General features: G+C 38.1%; 1 long non-coding RNA gene across 3 annotated transcripts in view; it reads left to right on the top strand.

Moving 5' to 3' along the window:
* LOC132693304 (uncharacterized) overlaps positions 1-18,702 on the top strand; it is a 32,377-nt gene that overhangs the window by 11,662 nt on the left and 2,013 nt on the right. Inside the window, exon 5 of one of the 3 annotated variants that reach the window (XR_013555227.2) lies at positions 17,783-17,931. The exons of 1 other annotated variant lie outside the window; for it this stretch is intronic. This is a non-coding gene — a long non-coding RNA (uncharacterized LOC132693304). Of the gene's footprint in view, positions 1-1,333; positions 1,796-17,782; positions 17,932-18,702 lie in introns of those variants that run through there. One more of the 3 variants, XR_013555230.2, reaches the window with a different exon arrangement.

Below are 18,702 nucleotides of genomic sequence, written 5' to 3'. Positions count from 1 at the left end.
ATCACTCGAAGTTTCCAAATAATTACTAATACACAGAAGGGGATCTAATTTCTAATTTAGAAGAGACTAAAAATAACCTAAGTAATTTCAAAATAAAATTTAAACTCCTACTGATTTCTGGAAGTTTGGCCTGCGTAATTATTCAAGAGTAAACTGTTATTTTTATAAAATACTTGAACACTGTTTATTACAGACCTATATAATTTATTGACCATTATAGTATACATGATTACATAACCAATTTGTTCCTCCACATGTTAACCAACCTTAATTAATAGCTTTTTTAGGCTAATGCAATTTTTATATAGGTCTTTGGATACTAACAGAAAAAGAGTAATTAAGCCATTTGATAGGTCAAGAAAAACTATTTAAGACAATTTTCCTGAGAAGCCAACACATAATAACACAATGCTGATTTGGATTTTAGAAAAGTCAAGGTCTGGTTGTGTCTGTTTAATTGGGAACCATTATCAAATCCTGTAACTCCTTTGTATCTTACTTTATCTATTGAGAGATGCTGGTAATAAATTGTAGCTTCCTTCAAGTCATACTTAAACAGGGAAGTTAATTGAGAGGTATGAGCTACATAAAACAGGGACCATGTTTTCTACTTTTCATTTTAAGTCATGAGCCCTTAAATCCATGAGGCACTGAAGACATCAGATGACAGCTGCTTCCAATCACTGTTCAGGTTCTTGGTCCAGAACCAATTGCCCTGATTTATACACTATGTTCCGATCAGTTTCTAACCTTTTTATTACTGATGACATTTGTCATTCTTCAATTTACAATCTAACTTGGCCTTTCTGCCAGATATTTTACCCTGTTTTTCCAGTACGACCTTGACCATCGCTTCCGGCCTGGATTTTTCTTCTACGTTGCTTCATCTTTCCCAGAATTATGCATTTAGCCCAACCTCCTGTGGGTGGCGCTCCTGCCTGAGTCTCCCCAGCTTGAAAGCAGGATCCAAGGGCTGCTTCTTCGTCTGCCAGCAGTGCCCTGAAGAAACAACTTTCCCCACAGGCAAAGGCCATGATATGGTGTGGTGGGAAGGGCATCAGGCCTGCCAGACAAGAACTCCCCTGGCAGCCTACCTGAAATTCCAGCCAAGGATCATAAGTGTTGCTCTTTAAGATAACTTTGTTTTCAGAATCTGTATCCTCCTAACTGCCATTCCTACCTTTTTCTATTGAAATAATTGTTTTCCTACGTGATTATTGAGAACTCAAGGTTTCTTAAGATTTCAACAATTGTGTTATAGCAGAACAGATGGTGATCGGTAAACAAGATTTTTACGTTTCTTGTAATCTGTCTCCCCTTTATTCTGTTTTAGTACTGAGAAAGAAGTAAGTATTTATGAAAGTTTTCCTCTCACTAACAAGAGACTGTACGTGCACCAGGGGAGACTGGCCCAGGGGTGATGGTAACAGAAGTGATAGAAACTAAACAGAATGAGAAAAATCCAAATGGACCCAGGGAACAGTATCAAGACTGATCCTCACCAGATGATTCAAATTCCTAAAATCTGGGATGTACTGAGTTTTTGTTTCACTGTGGAGGTTGCTTTCCTTACACATGCCTTCTGAGCAGAAGTAGATTTTAACAAGATTAAGCCTTCTGTTGCCTGGAAAAAAGAATACATTAATTGGTAAATAAATCATCAAAATTCGTTTAATTAAGTACGTAAGCTACTTACAGAAGCACAGCACTTTCTGGAATAAAGGGAGTCCTAGCCATGTTGATTTGGGGTCAGCAGGGATGAGGTGCATCGAAGGAGAGGGTCCGGTCCAGGTGAGGTAGCCCATGGCTGCAGGAGGACTAAGAATGGCCTATAACAAACATGGGGATATACTGGGAAGAAATCACCAATATTAAGAGATGAATAAAGGAGAGGTTAAGGGGAGATCTTAATCAACTTTACCATTTTGGCAAGGTTTACAGTTAATTTGTTCTAAAGATGTGTGTTCCTTGCAGAACACAGGAAGAAACCATGGAAATATACACATAGGAGGATGTCTTATAAAGAATAGTTCATATGTACTCCCAGTCCCAGCCTCAAAATTCGGATGGCCTGGAGTCCACTCTCCCTTCTCCTCATATTCCTGATGCACACACATGAGGACACCCCAACCTGAAGGTTTCATCTGGCTCCAAGACCAGCCTGACCACCCCATACACCTGCAGTGTGGGGGCCCTGTTAACAGGAAATTCTGGAATCCTAGGTAGCTAAAAGGAAGGGATCCAGGTCTGGATGAACATGTTCTTTTGGCCACTTAACTCCTCAAATTGGGAGGGGCAGGGCAAGAAAAGGCAGGTGCCCTTAAAAATATGGAAATATAGCCTCTTCCTTCCCATCCCCCCACCAGTGACATTACCCTAGTGTTATAAATACATGTGCACAATGTTCATTTAGAGTGACTTTCAGTTTAGTTCAAGACATGTACAAGACTTTATTAACACCACCTAGAAAAATAGGGAACATCTCAGTGAATGAGAAAGCACTGTATTAAGTGTGTAAGTATGGGTAAAAATTGTGATTTCTTTGGAAGAAAGGTCAAATGTGTTCACCTCTGCTCTTTGGATCATAGAATAATCAAGTTTACAGCTTAAAGATCATGTTTCATTTTTCGGAGAAGAGTGAAATTGAATGAGTTTCAATATCTAGATAGTATCTTGTACCTAGTAGCAGCATATAAATATGTACTGAATGATGAAATTATTAGCCAAAACTAAAGAAAGTGAGAGAGCCAGGAGACTCCTGATTCCCCGTAAGTTGTTTTGCAGTACCTATCCCTGTGTTTTCCCCAGCCATATTCAACAATGCATTAAGACGTAATCATAGCCTCATAGGTCCAAAAGCCAATATGTGAAGGGACAGGGGAAAGCAAAAAGACTCTTCTCCCAATCACAGGAATATGTCTTTGTGCACTTCTAGTTAAGAAGAACAACACCATAGTTCCAATCCTTTTAAGGGGTATAACAAAATGACCCTGGCAAAAAGGAAGCCATGCTAACCGTCTGCTTAAAAGGGGCTAGAAGAAGTATTTTAGCTTCTTTAGCCCAAATGCACACAAAAAAGATATTGAAGCATATCCAAGTGTACCTAAAACCTCTTTCTTCTAGCGAATTATTGGACAAAAATCTGGCCTACTATCACTTCCTGGTTCCCTCAGCAAATGGCCTGTGCTGATTTTATTTTATAGTATCAAACATTTTATCTAAATACGGTAGTTACTTGAGACAGAGGACTGGATTCAGTAAGTCTTTTATTAGCAGTCCATTGTTTAAAAAAAATAATACAACTACAGATCGGCTAAAAGCATGGAGTCATTCTCTACAAAACCAATGTTCCAAATGTAATTCCATCTGCTTGATACTTTGACATTTTAGGTCTGGAAAAGCACAGGGTGAAAGATGGCAGAGAGCAGGGAAATTTTAGTTCGGAAGTGCAACAGCTCACTTAGAGCTTCACGAAAGCAGAACACAAAACCACTGTGACTAATACATTTTTCAGATGTATTAAGTAGAAAGGCTCAGAGGCAAAAGAGAGACAAGAGGCAAACACAATTGGCTCCTGCACCAGCTCTTCAGGATTCTGGTGTGATGCCCTAAGATTATTTTCATAGCTGGGCAAGAATGATAGGTTGTAAATGTATAACTCACTGGCAAGACAATACTTTCTGAAAATAGTACTTTCTACTGAGATATCAACAACAAAAAAAATGGATATAAGGGTTACACCAACTGTTTCTCTAGATAGGGTGCACCTGTTTAAGAAAGAAAAATGTCTAAAGAATTTGTTCTCCAATTTCACATCCCTTGACCTTTGCGACCATTCACTTCACAATGCTAATAAGGGACAGCCCAAAGTTTAAATCAATCTGTACTTGGAAAGTATATTGGATGTTTATTCATCCAAACCAAATAAAGTTCTCTTCAAAAAACAGTCAAAACTTTTCCTTATTTTGCACAAATATAACTGGAAAATCCATGTTGAAAAGGCTAGATGCATACTATTAAAAGTATGTGATTGTTGCTTACAAAATAGTACCTTCTTTTTTGGTAACAGCTTTACTGAAATACAATTCATGTATCATACAATTCACAAACTTAGAGTGTATAACAATGGATTTTAGTATATTCACAGAGTTGTACAACCAATCAACACAATCAGTTTCAAAGCATCATTATCACTCCCAAAAGAAATCCTATAGCCTTTAGTTATCACCCCACCCACCTAGACTCTGAACCCTGTCATAGGAAACTACTAATTTACTTTCTATCTCTGTAAATTTACCCATTCTGAATATTTTATATGAATGGAATCTCATAATATGTGATATTTTGTGATTGATTTTTCTCTTAGTATAAAATTATTATGGTTCATTTATATTATAGCATGTATCAGTAATTCATATTTATTATTGACTGAATAATATTCCACTATATGTATTAAATCACATTTTGTTTATCCACTCATTAGTTGATGGACATTTAGGTTGTTTTCACCCTTTGGCTATTATGAATAATGCTTCTGTGAAAATTAGTGTACGTATCTTTACATGTGTATGTCTTTATTTCTCCTGAATATATACCTAGGTGTGGAATTCTTGGGTCAAATGACAGCCCCATGTTTAACTTTTTGAAGAATTGCCACGTTGCTTCCCAAAATGGTTGTACCATTTCACATTCCTACCACCTATGTAATGAGGATTCAAATTTCTTTACATTCCCACCAAGACTTGTCATTATCTGACTGTTTGCCCATTTCGTAAATGGTTTATCTTTTCAGTATTGAACTGTAGGAGTCTTTCCTATATTCCAGATACCATCCCCTTAGCAGATGTATGATTTGTAGATAATTTCTTTTATTAACAAGAGTTGTCTTTTCACCCTTTTGAGACTGTCCTCTGAAGCACAAAAAAATTTAATTTTGGTAAAGTCTATTTAATATTTTTCTTTTGTTGCTTATGTTTTTGAAGTGTAAAAAACCATTGTCAAATCCAAGATCATGAAGATTTATCCCTATGTTTTCTTCTAAGAGTTTTATAGTTTTAGCTTTTTTAAAAATATATTTGAGAAAGAGAGAAAGAGAAAGCACACACATGAGTGGAGGAGAGGGACAAAGGGAGGGAGGGAGGGAGGGAGAGAGAGAGAGGGGGAGAGAGAGAGAGAGAGAGAGAGAGAGAGAGAGAGAGAGAGACTCTTAAGCAGGCTCCACACTCAGCACAGAGCCTGACATGGGGCTCAGTTCCATGATCCTGGGATCGTGACCTGAGCTGAAATCAAGAGTCAGATGCTCAACCAAGTGAACCACCCATGCACCCCAGTTTTAGCTTTTATACTTTGGTCTTTAATATATTTCAAATTAATTTTCACATGCAATATTGAAGTAGTAGTCCAACTTCATTCTGTTCAAGGTGGATATAGAGTTGTTTTAGTGCCATTTAGCAAAAATACTCTTTTTCCCATATTGAATAGTGTTGGAACACTCACTGAAAAACAATTGACCATAGATATGTGGGCTGATTTCTAGACTTCCAATTCTATTGATAGATCTATATGCCTATCTTTATGCCAATACTATGTTGTCGCAATTACTTTCGTTTTGTAGTTGGTTTTAAAATTGAGAAATGTAAGTCCTGCAACTTTTTCTTCCCCTAATATGCCTTGGCTATTTTGGATATTTGGCTTTTATATATGCATTTGGGGATCACAATGCCAGTTTCTACAAAGAAGCCAGCTGGGATTCTGATAGGGATTGTGCTGAATTTATAGATCAGTTAGGGAAGTATTGCCATATTAGTAATATTAACTTTTCCAGTTCATGAACACAAGATGTCTTTCTCTTTACTTAATTCATTAGTTTCTTTTTAGAATATTTTGTAGTTTTCAGAGTATTAGTTTTGCATATATTTTGCTAAACTCATTCCTAAGCATTTTATTCTTAACATTTTTTATTATTTATTTATTTATTTATTTGAGAGAGAGAGAGAGAGAGAGACAGAGAGAGAGAGAGAGAGAGAGAATATCTTAAGCAAGCTCCACGGTCAATCCAACAAGGAGCCCGATGAAGGGCTCAGTCACATGACCCTGAGATCATGACCTGAGCCAAAATCGAGTTGGACACTCAAGCGACTGAGCCACCCAGGTGCCCCAGGATTTTATTATTTTTGATGCTATTTTGAATGAAACTGTTTTCTTGATCTTATTTTTTTGAATTGGTCACTGCAAAAGTATATATAGTAGAATATAAACTCTTATATATGCATACAATATGTTGACTTTTATATCTTGATCTTGTTGCCACAACCTGGTGGAATTTGTTCATTAGTTCTAATAGTTCCTTGGTGGATTCCTTAGTGTTTTCTATATACAATATCATGTCATCTCAAATAGAAATAGTTTTACTTCTTAGTAATTCTTTTTAAATACTAATTCACAATATTTTAGCATTAAATGAAACAGCTGAATGTATTATTACCAGATGTAAGAACTTAGACAAGTATCTGGATTTTTCATTTTTATCAAAATCTACTTTCTATTAATGTATAATCATCTCTGATAAAACATTCCTTTTCTCTTCTTTTTGTTTTCTGTTCTTTAATATAGATTACTCAGACAATTGTTTCTTCTGCCCACTTTACTTCTTTACAGTAAAACTATTGCCTTGCTGCAAAAATAGAGATGTAATACCATTTATTTTTAAACGATTATATTATTTAATCAGTCGCAGGGTCAGTAGTCTTTTTTTTTTAATATTTATTTATTTTGGGGAGAGCGCAAGCAAGGAAGGTGCAGAGAGAGAGAGGGACAAGGATCGGAAGTGGGCTCTGTGCTGACAGGCTAACAGCAGTCAGCTTGAACTCACAAACCCCCAGCTCATGACCTGAGCCAAAGTCAGACCGAGCCACCCAGGTGTCCCAGGTCAGTAGTCTTTGATTCAGTAAAATAAACTTCTTTATAAAATGACTTTACACAGAAATCAAAAGTACAGAAAAGCAATGTTATATCACTGTGCAGTCAATTTGTACCAATATAAGTAAAACAATAGAACATCCGTCCACAAAAGACCAATGAAATGTTTGATGTACGTATCCCCCATATCACAAAATGTAAATAACTGCCACATACAGCACCTTTTCCCGTCCACGTAGAAAACTGCTTCGGTCATCACTTTGCAACACATTGAGTAGAAAACTACAGCATCTGGCACAAGACTGATACAAAGCAATAAAAATTAGTGAAGAATTATTTAACGGATTCTGTGGATACTGAGGCTTTCAACACATCTCTCTGTCTCTGTGCAAAATGGATCTATCATTCCCATATGGCTCTCTTTATTAGGATTACGTTTCTGAGGCACTCATTAAAGAGTTTAGCTGATGTGTTACCCCAGAGGGGATTGAGGTCAGGGGCAACCTCTTGACCCCAGGATGCGGTCTCCAGAGCCAAGGAATATTTCAAGGAGGGAGACCATGAAGTTTCCCTAAGAAAATATTATCTCCTTTAAGGAGTTTTATCTAGAAGTTAGAAGACATACAGAGATGCTGCAGTTAGGGCAAGGTTAAAATCTCTCATCAGAGACAAATAGATTAACCTGCGACACAACTTTAGTGCTGTGCTATTTTGTATTATGTGCTTGTATAAAGGAAATATATATAATTGCAGGAAAAGTTTAAGCAATTAGTCTTCTAGTCTGGCTGGCTGTATTTCATATTTTTGACAATTACCCACTCACATTTTTTCAAGACAAAGGTTTAACTGTTATAAAAACAGTTATTGAATGTATATTAAAATTTGGCAGGGCTGATAGCCTATGTTATCACTAATTCATAATAAAGCAAACCACAAGAATGCTTACTTACAAGTGACTTATCCGAACATGCCCCCATAAACTATATTGAAATGCTGTTGATTTTAATCTCGATGGAGCACTGGAGCGTCCTTATTAGTAAGAAGGTAGGAAAATCAATCTAGAATTGAGTTAGCTATTATGCAGAATGATCTGAATTTTAATCTTGATCTGACTTTTAAGCTGAGATCTACCCTTTTGTGACTGTCATATTGGATAAATCACAGAATCTCTCTTAAAGCCTGTTTTTGTTTGTTTGTTTTATTGGTAAGCTAAAAGTAATGAAAAGTACTTAGTTTATGAAGTATTTTCAGGATAAGATGAGAAAGTGCACAATAGAAAAATTCAGTACAGTGCTTGCCACAGGGTTCTCAAATAGACTTTGCTTCTTAATCCTGTTCTTAGCCTATCCGAAAATCTAAATAATTTATATGTCTTATATTCACATCTACTTATGATTAAGAACTAATAATACACTACAGTTTCCTCATTTACAATATATGCATTGATACTGTCTACTAGTAATGGAAATGAAACACTTTAAATTAAAAGAAAAATAGGGGCGCCTCGGTAGCTCAGTCAGTTAAGCGTCTGACTTCCGTTCAGGTCATGATCTCATGGTTCTCGAGCTCGAGCCCCATGTCACGCTCAACTGCGCAGAGCCAGATCCTCTGTCTCCCTCTCATTGCCCCTCCCCCACCCCAATCCCCCATGAGCTCTCTCCAAAAATAAATAAACAGTTTTTTTTTTTTTTAATTTAAAAGATAAATATACAGGGGCGCCTCGGTGGCTCAGTTGGTTAAGTGTCCAACTTCGGCTCACGTCATGATCTCACAGCTGGTGAGTTCCAGCCCGGCTTCAGGCTCTGTGCTGACAGCTCAGAGCCTGAACCCTGCTTCAGATTCTGTCTCCCTCTCTCTCTGCCCCTCCCTTGCTTGCGCTAGGTCTCTCTCTCTCAAATATAAGTAAACGTTAAATTTTTTTTAAAGATAAATATATAATAGGGATTATATTTTATATATACTATATAGCTATAAAGTACATATATACTATGCTATATATATAGCTATATATATTTATATATATAGATACATATTTATATATATAGCTATATATTATAGTATATCTATTTAATGCATATACATTTTATGCATATATATATAATAAAATTTCCAACTTTATACCTTAGCATTTGGATGAAGGACTAGTAGGTAACAAACCACAGCCTACATTGAACCATATGCCCCATTAATTCAAAAATTGCTATTCTGGCTAGGGTACGTCTTTTTCACAGGCACTAGGAACACACTAGATGAGACAGGACAAGTCCATTTTATCTATGTATCACCTAGAACTCTTAGCATAGTACCTAGGAAGTCGTAAGAGCTTGAAAATGTTCAGTAAACAAAAATTACATCTCACACCTGATGAAAGATAGGGAAAGATGATAAGGTAGATTAAAATGCTAAAAATACAAGGAAAATGTCACATTGGATATGCTATAAACATAAAAATATTTTACTTTAGTAAGTATTATTGAAAACTATATATTGGTACGATAGTAACTTTACACAATTTATAAATAAAGATATAATATCATGGATATGGGCTCAAATAAGTTTTTATTAATAGGGTTGGTTTCAAAGGGTATGGAGACTTTGGTGGGGGTGTTCAAGTATTCCTCAACCATGCACCTATATTTCTATCTACCTAGTGATCCATTTTTGTTTTTAGCTTGAAATTTCTCTCACTTGAAATTTTTTGTTTATATTCAGATATGATGGAAGAAGAGAGCAAGAGGTATGATTGAGTGTCAGTGGACATAAAATGAAATTTTAGAAGTCTCCTAGGTATCTGATTCCCCAAGTCTCATAGAGACCACACACATTATACCATAAAGGAACTCTATTTGTCAAACTCTTGATATGTATTTGAAATACTTCAAAACTCATAGTTGGAGAATTAATCTTGATATGCCCTTTGCATCTCTCTTGCTGAATGAAAGCAATCACCTTCTTATAAGTCTTCAATAAGATTTGTAGGGGTTTTGGTTTGTCAGTTTTCAAAAAAGGATAATAACTGCCTTTACTTGTAGGTAAACCCAACACCCTAATTCATCTACTTAGGGATCTTTTTGTTATTACTTTTCTGTCACAGATTGTCCCCTACATAGATGGTCTTTCATTATCAACGTGAAATATCAATAGATTTATATATAATTATAATGTAAATATATTATTTATATATGTATACATAATACAATAGATTATATAATTTATACTTATATACAATACATATTATCTAATTATATATAACATGTATTATAAGTATATATGAATTGGAAATTGAAAAGATAAAATGTAACTTACAATGTGTTAAATAATTGTTATTTATCACTGCTTCAAATAATTTTGATCTCACTGATATTATTTTACTTTTTTTGTTAAAGTCTTAATAAAAAAAAAAAAAACTTATTTTGAGAGAGAGAGAGAGATTGGATGTGAACAGGGGAGGGGCAGAGAGAGAGGGAGAGGGAGAATCCTGAGCAGGCCCCATGCTCAGCACAGAGCCCAACATGAGGCTCGATCTCAAAATGCAGAGAACATGACCTGAGCCAAAATCAAGAGTCTGACGCTTAACTGACTGAGCCACCCAGGTGCCCTACTGGTATTATTTTAATTGAGAGCAACATGATTATTTTTTTTAACTTGATTTGAACCTTTGAGGTACAGCAATTCAAGACTATGGCTTTAATTCAATGTGTTTTAACATATGATTTTAATGAAAAATATTCTTCGCAAGCCACATAGATCCAAATGAGAGAGGTGCAACATAGGCTCTGCTTACTGAATCACAATATCATTTTTCAATCCCAATTATATAAAAGATTTTTTTAATCCAGCATTATATCTCTATTTTCCCTGAAAACAATTGGTTATTTTTTCATGCTAGTTAGAAAGTACTGTGCATCTTTAACTAGAGGAGGTCTTGTTTCCTCCAGCCCAGGACTTCCTACTTCACCCTCTAGTCCTGGAGCACCTGACTACCTCCAAGATCATTTGTCAGTGAAAGAGAAGAAAATGGTTTTTCTCTTGAGGTTGCAAAAGTGGGGAGGGGGCACATACGTATGTATGTGTGTGCATGTACATGTGCATATGTGTATTGATAGACATATATGTGTATCAAGGTTTGTTAAAAGAATATGATCAAAAACTGGCATTTATTGGTTGACCTGTGCCTCAAAATGAAAGTTTATATGAAACTCTCTAATGAACTTTTCTGAGTTAATAGTTCTCGGAGATATGCTAGAGTAAGAGGGAAAGAGGGAGGGTAGGAGGGATGGGAGAGAGATGGGAAAAGAGAGATGTTTTATGCTACAGCGGAAGAAATATTTACAACATTAAAATGCAAAAAGGATAGACTGCAGGAGCAATAAAGGTAGAGGCCATATCTATCTCCTTCCTAAGTACTCCATTTAGAATCTGATCCTTGTATGGTTTCCAAATCCAGCTGTTGAAACCAACCATGATGAATGGACCGTAATAATTGTGTGATACGCTTCATATGGTACCTCTCAGAATTGCATACGATCTGGAGCATCATTTATAAGAGGAAAAGAATGTGCTTTAGCCAAGCCCTTCTCAGCGTATAAGTTGGCTTCAAGAATAAAAAGTAAAAAAGAATCATGAAATCAAACATAAACACCTCGAACAGTAGTTGAAAATAAAGGCAGCCAGGGAAGCTTCTTACTTTCCATGGCCAATTCCATTTCTTTCATCAAAACTTGACTTTCCAGGTAACTTAACAGATTGTACCTGGTGTCATTTGTGATTTTTCAGTTGGAAGAGGTAAAGTGGACATTCTCAGTTCATAGTGTGAGCATAATTCTGGCAACTTCTGCATTTCCCTTAGAATATCCATAAAGGTATCAGAAAGTGAAAGGTTAACTTTAATTTTTAAAAAAGTCAAAGGAATAACACTCAAAAGTTGAGATCTGTGGTGCATTGAACTAGGTTGTCTCTTAACAATATATAAATGTAAAAATGTCCACTTTTCCTGAAACAAAAGAAACCATGAGTAAAGCTTTTATTTTTAAGCCGGAAGGAAACTTACTGGGTGGAACAGATAAAGAAACAAGTGCGGAGCATTTAAGTTATTTGACCTAGCGGTATAGCTTGTTAGTGGCAAGGCAGGTGCTCCAGTGCGAATTTTCCTCCCTGAGCTTCACTACTTTCCCCTCAGGCAGAGGATAGTTGTAAAGGGGCCACAGGCTCAGTTTAAAGGTATACACCCCTACTGTATATGGGCCCAGCAGACCTTTAAAGGCTGCTAACAGGTCACAGTAGGAACAATGGCAGTAGCTTTGCAATGTACATCGTCTCCTCATCGTGACAGGTCTGGTAACTCAGCTAAATGACAGCTGTTATCATCCAGCCCTTAATTAAATTTAGAAAATTTAAGAAAATGTGACTAACTTTCTGTCACGGTATTTTAAGTTTTGCAGTGTTCCAGACTTCAAGTCTCTACAATGGTAATTGTCAACACAGGGGCGCCTGGGTGGCTCAGGCAGTTGAGCTTCCAACTTTGGCTCAGGTCATGAGTCCACACTTCATGAGTTTGAGCCCCACATCCAGCTCGCTGGTGGAGCCTGCTTCAGATCCTCTGACCTCCCCCCTCTCTACTCCTCCCCCCCTCAAAAATAAATAAAAACATTAAAAATAACAATAATAATTCTCAACACGGGCCACCACACTAGAGTCATCTGACGAACTGTTAAAAATATGGAACTCTGGGGCGCCTGGGTGGCTCGGTCGGTTAAGCATCCGACTTCGGCTCGGGTCATGATCTCACGGTCTGTGAGTTCGAGCCCCGCGTCAGGCTCTGTGCTGACAGCTCAGAGCCTGGAGCCCGTTTCAGATTCTGTATCTCGCTCTCTCTCTGCCCCTCCCCTGTTCATGCTCTGTCTCTCTGTCTCAAAAATAAATAAACGTTAAAAAAAAAAAAAAATGGAACTCTGAGGCCCCACCTCAGGACAATGAAATAAGAATGGCTAGGAGGTAGCACAGGGTGGGGGGTTTTGTGTGTCTTTTAGGGTATTTGGTTTTTTGCTGTTTTCAGCATAAGCCACTTTGGAACAGCATTTTTTAAGTGCCTCCAGCGATTCCAATGTGCAGCCAGGGTTGAGAATCATCTGGACTTCTGTCCTCCTATTGCTTTTCATTGTCCTTATGAAAGACTCTGCTGGCAGTGACAGACCAGTCATAACTAAAATCTCAGGTCAATGTACTTTCTACCCTTTTTGGTCCTTTCTTGAAAAAATTTGCTTGAGGCCAGTGTTGTCAAACTTTCTGATTCATCAGAATCCTGCGGAGGGCTTGCTAACACATATATTTCTAGGCCCCATGCCCACAGTTTCTGATTCAGGAGGTTTGGGGTGAGACCAGAGAATATGCATTCTGTCAAGATCTCAGGTGATGCTGGTGTTGCTGGTCCAGGAATCACACTTTGAGAACCACTACTACCAGATTCCTTCTTCCCTAGTGGTCTTTTCCCACCAAAAGCAAGATTCTTTGACTACTAGGTCTCCCGAGTCTATCCCTGCTTCCCTTCTGATCAGTGCCTAACCTCTAAGCAAATGTATTTGCCTCTTAGTAGCTATAGAAAGCTTCTAGCAGATTTTACCAGCTGGACTCATCCATTTGCTTTTAATTCTTAAAGAGCAACTCTCTTTTCCTTGCAACATTTCAAAAACATTTGAACTGCGTGACTTTCTTCAACGTTTTTTATTTATTTTTGGGACAGAGAGAGACAGAGCATGAACGGGGGAGGGGCAGAGAGAGAGGGAGACACAGAATCGGAAACAGGCTCCAGGCTCCGAGCCATCAGCCCAGAGCCCGACGCGGGGCTCGAACCCACGGACCGCGAGATCGTGACCTGGCTGAAGTCGGACGCTTAACCGACTGCGCCACCCAGGCGCCCCAAACTGCGTGACTTTCTTAAGAAATGATATTTTCCCATAAACGATGCACAACTGTGGTTATGCTACAACGTCTTTAGTGCATGCCATGCAGACATGAGAGGACACAAGTATGTACATTTGCTTTTTCACACAGTACAAATAAAGGGGTGAACACCCCCCCCCCCCACCGCGACTTTCCTTCCTCCTTCTGAATGCATTAAGGAACTCACTGCTGGTAAGTAGAAACTGATGCCCAAAGCCTGTGGAACACCGAGATACACTTAAATCAGGAAAAACTTAAAATTTAAAATAGAAAAGGAAGACATTTACCAAGCACATACTATGGGCCTGAGCATCAAGCATTTTTAATTCACAAGACAGCAATAGTTAGTAAGCCCTCCAAGTGATTCTCAGACAGGCTAACATTTTGAGAACCACTGACCTGAGGAAATATTTGAATGTTGGCATTTGCGCAGAAAAAATAAAAAACACTTTGGGGCTTTAACAGGCCTGGGGGAGGTCTCCTCTAAAAGAGAAACACCTGACGAGGGAAACGAGGTAGCTGGGAACTTGGGGAGAATAACCGTTGGGGGGCTTAAGCAATCAATAGAGGAGAAATGCACAGCGGTCACCTGCTTTGGGTGAGCTGCGTGCATTGCCCTCTTGTGGGTTGTTAGGTCAGAGTATGGTAGGAGACCCCTCTGGGAGAGGTAGAGGAGGGATGTTTTAGACATCGCCTTACTGGTGACTTTCAGGCTGCCTTCTTACCCCTGGGACTCCACCATTGTGAATGGTCCTCACAAATGTCAAAAACCTAAATGAATTTATAGATGGGGTTAAGAATAAATCAGGTTTGGGAGGAGAGGTGGGTGTGGCAAAGCAGGGGATGTGGAGGGAGGGTGTTGCCTGAGTCAGATTCAGACTTCATTCTGATAGTCCCTTCCTAGCTGGTGATCTCAGGCAAATTACTTAATCTAACTCAGGTTTTGTCCTTATCTATAAAAGGGGATAATCATACCTACCTCAGAGAATTGTTGTGAGGATTAAAAGAGATAATGACCTGCTTGGCACCCAGTAGGAACTCAATTGTCCAAAGGCAGCTGGCAGACCCAGCTCTCCCTCCGGCATAATGGAAGCAGTCCTACCTTTTTCTTAAGTAGAAGCTTTTCTCCATGGGTTTTGCTTTTCATTATCTGCTTTGTCTTGTGTGAATAGAAATGACCAGAGAGAAAGCGCTGTGTCCTCCCCTGAGAGTAGGTGGGAACTGGTTGCAGATCAGCTTGTTCTCTCATCCTGCTCCCCAACCTTCCCAGGCTCTCCCCTCCAGCTCTTGTGTGGGTGGGGGTGGGGATGTTGCCACAGGCATGTTTATGTACTCCTCCAACACTCAGCTCTGCTGGAGGAGAATCGGTCTTAATTACTCATTTACCTAGCATAACTCAGCAAATCTGTGTTTTAAGGAGAATTATCCTATAAAGACCTTCATGTCTCCATTTCCCATTTGGCCTCAGAAAGGTGACATGGACTATTCAGGATAGAGGAGGTTACGTCACATTTTTGTTTCTTCCATCCTGTTTTGGATTTGTGAATTTTAAAAGTAAATGCGTATAATGCATGGATGAATTCTGCATGCCAGCTACCTGTCAAATGTAGCAAGAACTCAGCCAGCTACTGCATTAGGTTTTGGTTTAAAGCCACTCTAAATGATTTATTGTTTTTAAATTATTTATGTGGCATTATTCCTTTCTTGTAAAATGCAAAAGTGCTGTCAGGAACAGCACGGCAGCAAGGTTATGAATGGTACTACAAGTAAATCAAGGTAATTAGAGGCTTCAAGTTGCAAATACTGACAAGTTCTCCACCAGCCACCACTTCACTGATGATAATAAAATTTGCATGATTTCCTGACATTATACTCACCACATATTTTCACTGCACGCTCACCGTAATTACTTAGGGCATGATCTCACACTCATGGCAAGCAGAACTCTCACTGAACCCAGCTGTGACTATTACAGATGCTTAGAAATGAAGCGGGTGGAATTAAGGGAAGAGTTCCCTACATAGCTTTAGGGATCTGTGATGTATCAACTGAATTTTGACAGCTCAGAAAAAGGAAAATAATCTCCACTACTCCTAAGTCACAATCAGGTCAAATTATAGTGAGAATAAACAATCTCAAAGACAGGATTTGGGTCCTGGGTTTTGTGACTATTAATTTCTACAATTTGGGTTCTTTTGTTTGTTTGTTTGTGGGTGTTTTTTTTTGTTGTTGTTGTTTTGCTCTAATAAAAAAAAAATCAAAGGTTATTTTAATCCCTGATATGACAGGACATATAGGCATGACTCTAGGTGTGATTATGGAAAGAAAACTTCTGTGTTCTTCATCAAGGGTCAGAATGGACAAGTCATAGGAATTCAGTACACTAAAGATCCCATGGACACCTCTTAAGGTATGAGGTAATTAAAGCAGGCCAATTCAATACCTGTAATCCATAGCTAACCTCTCATTTTGTCCAGTTATTCCCCAGGGCTCAGTGCACCCCTCATATATGCCAGCACATGAATCCTTATACTCTCCGTGCTCAGGCTCAGAGAAACAAACTTACATCTGACCATTTGTTCTTTTCTAAGCCCCAATAGAGAAGGGAACATTTAGGTTTTGAACCATGCAATATATAACAGAGTTCCAAGGATGAATATACCGTATATAAGCTAAAGCCAGGAATACAAACAAAGAAACCAAGGCTGATTTGATTCTCATCTTTGCCTTGTGATCTGAGGAGATTGATATAATCCCTCTGCCTCTGATTTCATCAGCCTGAAAAGTGGGAAATTACTCATTCACGTGAAGTAGTTGTGAGGGCTGAAGAGAGAGGGCAAAAGCACTGGGCACAACACCTGGCCTGTAAGAAGTAATGGTCAATTATGAAAGAAAAGATTATCAATTATCCAGAAGTGTCCTATTTCACAGAGTTTTTAGTAAGTCCGCAGAGACTAGAAAACCTTACTGTGGAAAGTTAGTGTCCGAGTTAAAATTAGGAAATAGCAAGAAAAGGAACTTTGTTTTCTATATTTTAATAAAACTCTCTCAGGTGTGAAAAGAAGGAGGCTTTTAGGACTGAACCACCTCTCCCCACACCATGGAAAGCAGCAAGTGTCATGGCAATAAAAGCAGCCTCGTTGAGACAATTAGATCTTAGACTTTGGAAGTTACTGCTCCAAATCATAGTACTCCTAAACCCAGAGGTGTATCTACTGGTAAATCCTTAAAGTAACGAAATTCATGAAAGATTCCTCTATCTTCTCCTGGCGCTGGTCAAAGTTACAACCGTTGTTACTGATGTTACCTCCTGTAGAACAGTTACAATGCAGGTATCTTTTCTTTGCAGGAGCACGTTAGGGGGGGGCGGGGGGAGGGTCACTTTTGTAATGGTAAGCCATATGAACTTGTAGTAACATATATGCAATCTTTAGAAAAGTAGAATAAAAGTCCATTGTAAATAGTTTGTGTTAATTACCCTAAAAGATTACATCAGCCTCTGCGGTAGGTTTACTCGTCTTTAATTATATCCATTTTTAGACCAGTAGTAACTTATGAGATTTCTGGAATGTGTTTAGTAATCCACTGAGGAGACTGACTCAGAGTCACAGAAGAAAGATACTCAGAATGTCCAATTGCCGTGACTGTTGACCTCTATCATTTGTTACCCACACTTTAACATGAATAGAGAATGCATCAAAAGTACAGTTCAATTAGCACAATAGCAAGCATGAAGCTATTATGTAGATATGACATATTTTATGTTGAATCACATGAGTGGTCGTAACTTCTGCTAAAAATATGCATGTCATTTTTCTTAAAGTGCCCTTTCCTTTGCCCCCTACTGTATTTTGAAGACAAAACAGACCATCTTTTGTAGAATTCAACAGTTTGCTCATTTTGTTGTTGTTGTCCTTAACAATAGTGTTCTCATTTCCTCAACTCAAGATCTGTGGAAAATTAATCCTAACAGCCCTCCCGGAGACAAGATCACAAGCTTTTTGAATGAGTACCTCACTATTGAATGTATGGCTTATCACTGCAATATTTAAGCACATCGTAAGGTCATTTCCTGTGAGTGTTATTACCATGGTTTTCCACTTCTGTGAGATTTTGAACAAATGACATAAATTCCAATTAATGTAGCAGCCAATCAACATGTTTACAACTAGTAAGTTTTACGTATTTTTTTAAAAGCTTACATTTGGATAGTGCCTTAGAGGCAATTTAATCCAACTTGCTGTATGTACCTCAGTGTATACATTTATTTTTTGCCTTTTTTTTTTTTGTCATTTTTGTGTTTATAACTGTTAGATTTTTTTTTTCTCCCTTTCTTTTCATTTGGAAAGAATTCACTCTCAGAAGGAATAAAAGAGTCTTAGAAATGAGCTTAGGGGAGCCTGGGGGCTCCTGACTCTTGATTTCAGCCCAGGTCATGATCTTGTGGTTCATGATTTCAAGCCCCATGATGGACTCTGTACTGACGGTGTGGAGCCTCCTTTCAATTCTCTCTCTGCTTCTCTCTATGTCTCTCCCCGACTTGTGCTTTCTCTGTCTTGCTCTCTCTCAAAATAAATAAATAAAGAGAGAGAGAGATGAGCTTATATATCAGTAGATTAATGGTAGCTCAGCTAAGATATGTGACCTATTTTGCGAGTCACATTGAAAAAAAATTTTAATCTACTGGGAGAGTTTAAAGGTTTTGTTTATCTCTACATTGCAATGATCTCATCCGCTCCTTCTACTCCAGAGTGGAATGAGGTTGAAAGACCTTTGACAGTTGGCCTAGAGCAGCAAAGGAAGAAATCTTTGTCCATTTTTTTCATTCACTCAATTAACATTACT

This window comes from Panthera onca, chromosome B1, assembly GCF_046562875.1.
Source record: "Panthera onca isolate mPanOnc1 chromosome B1, mPanOnc1 haplotype 2, whole genome shotgun sequence".
Lineage (NCBI taxonomy): Eukaryota > Metazoa > Chordata > Mammalia > Carnivora > Felidae > Panthera > Panthera onca.
Note: the sequence above shows the minus strand (reverse complement) of the source record. Positions and strands in the feature narration are given on the sequence as shown.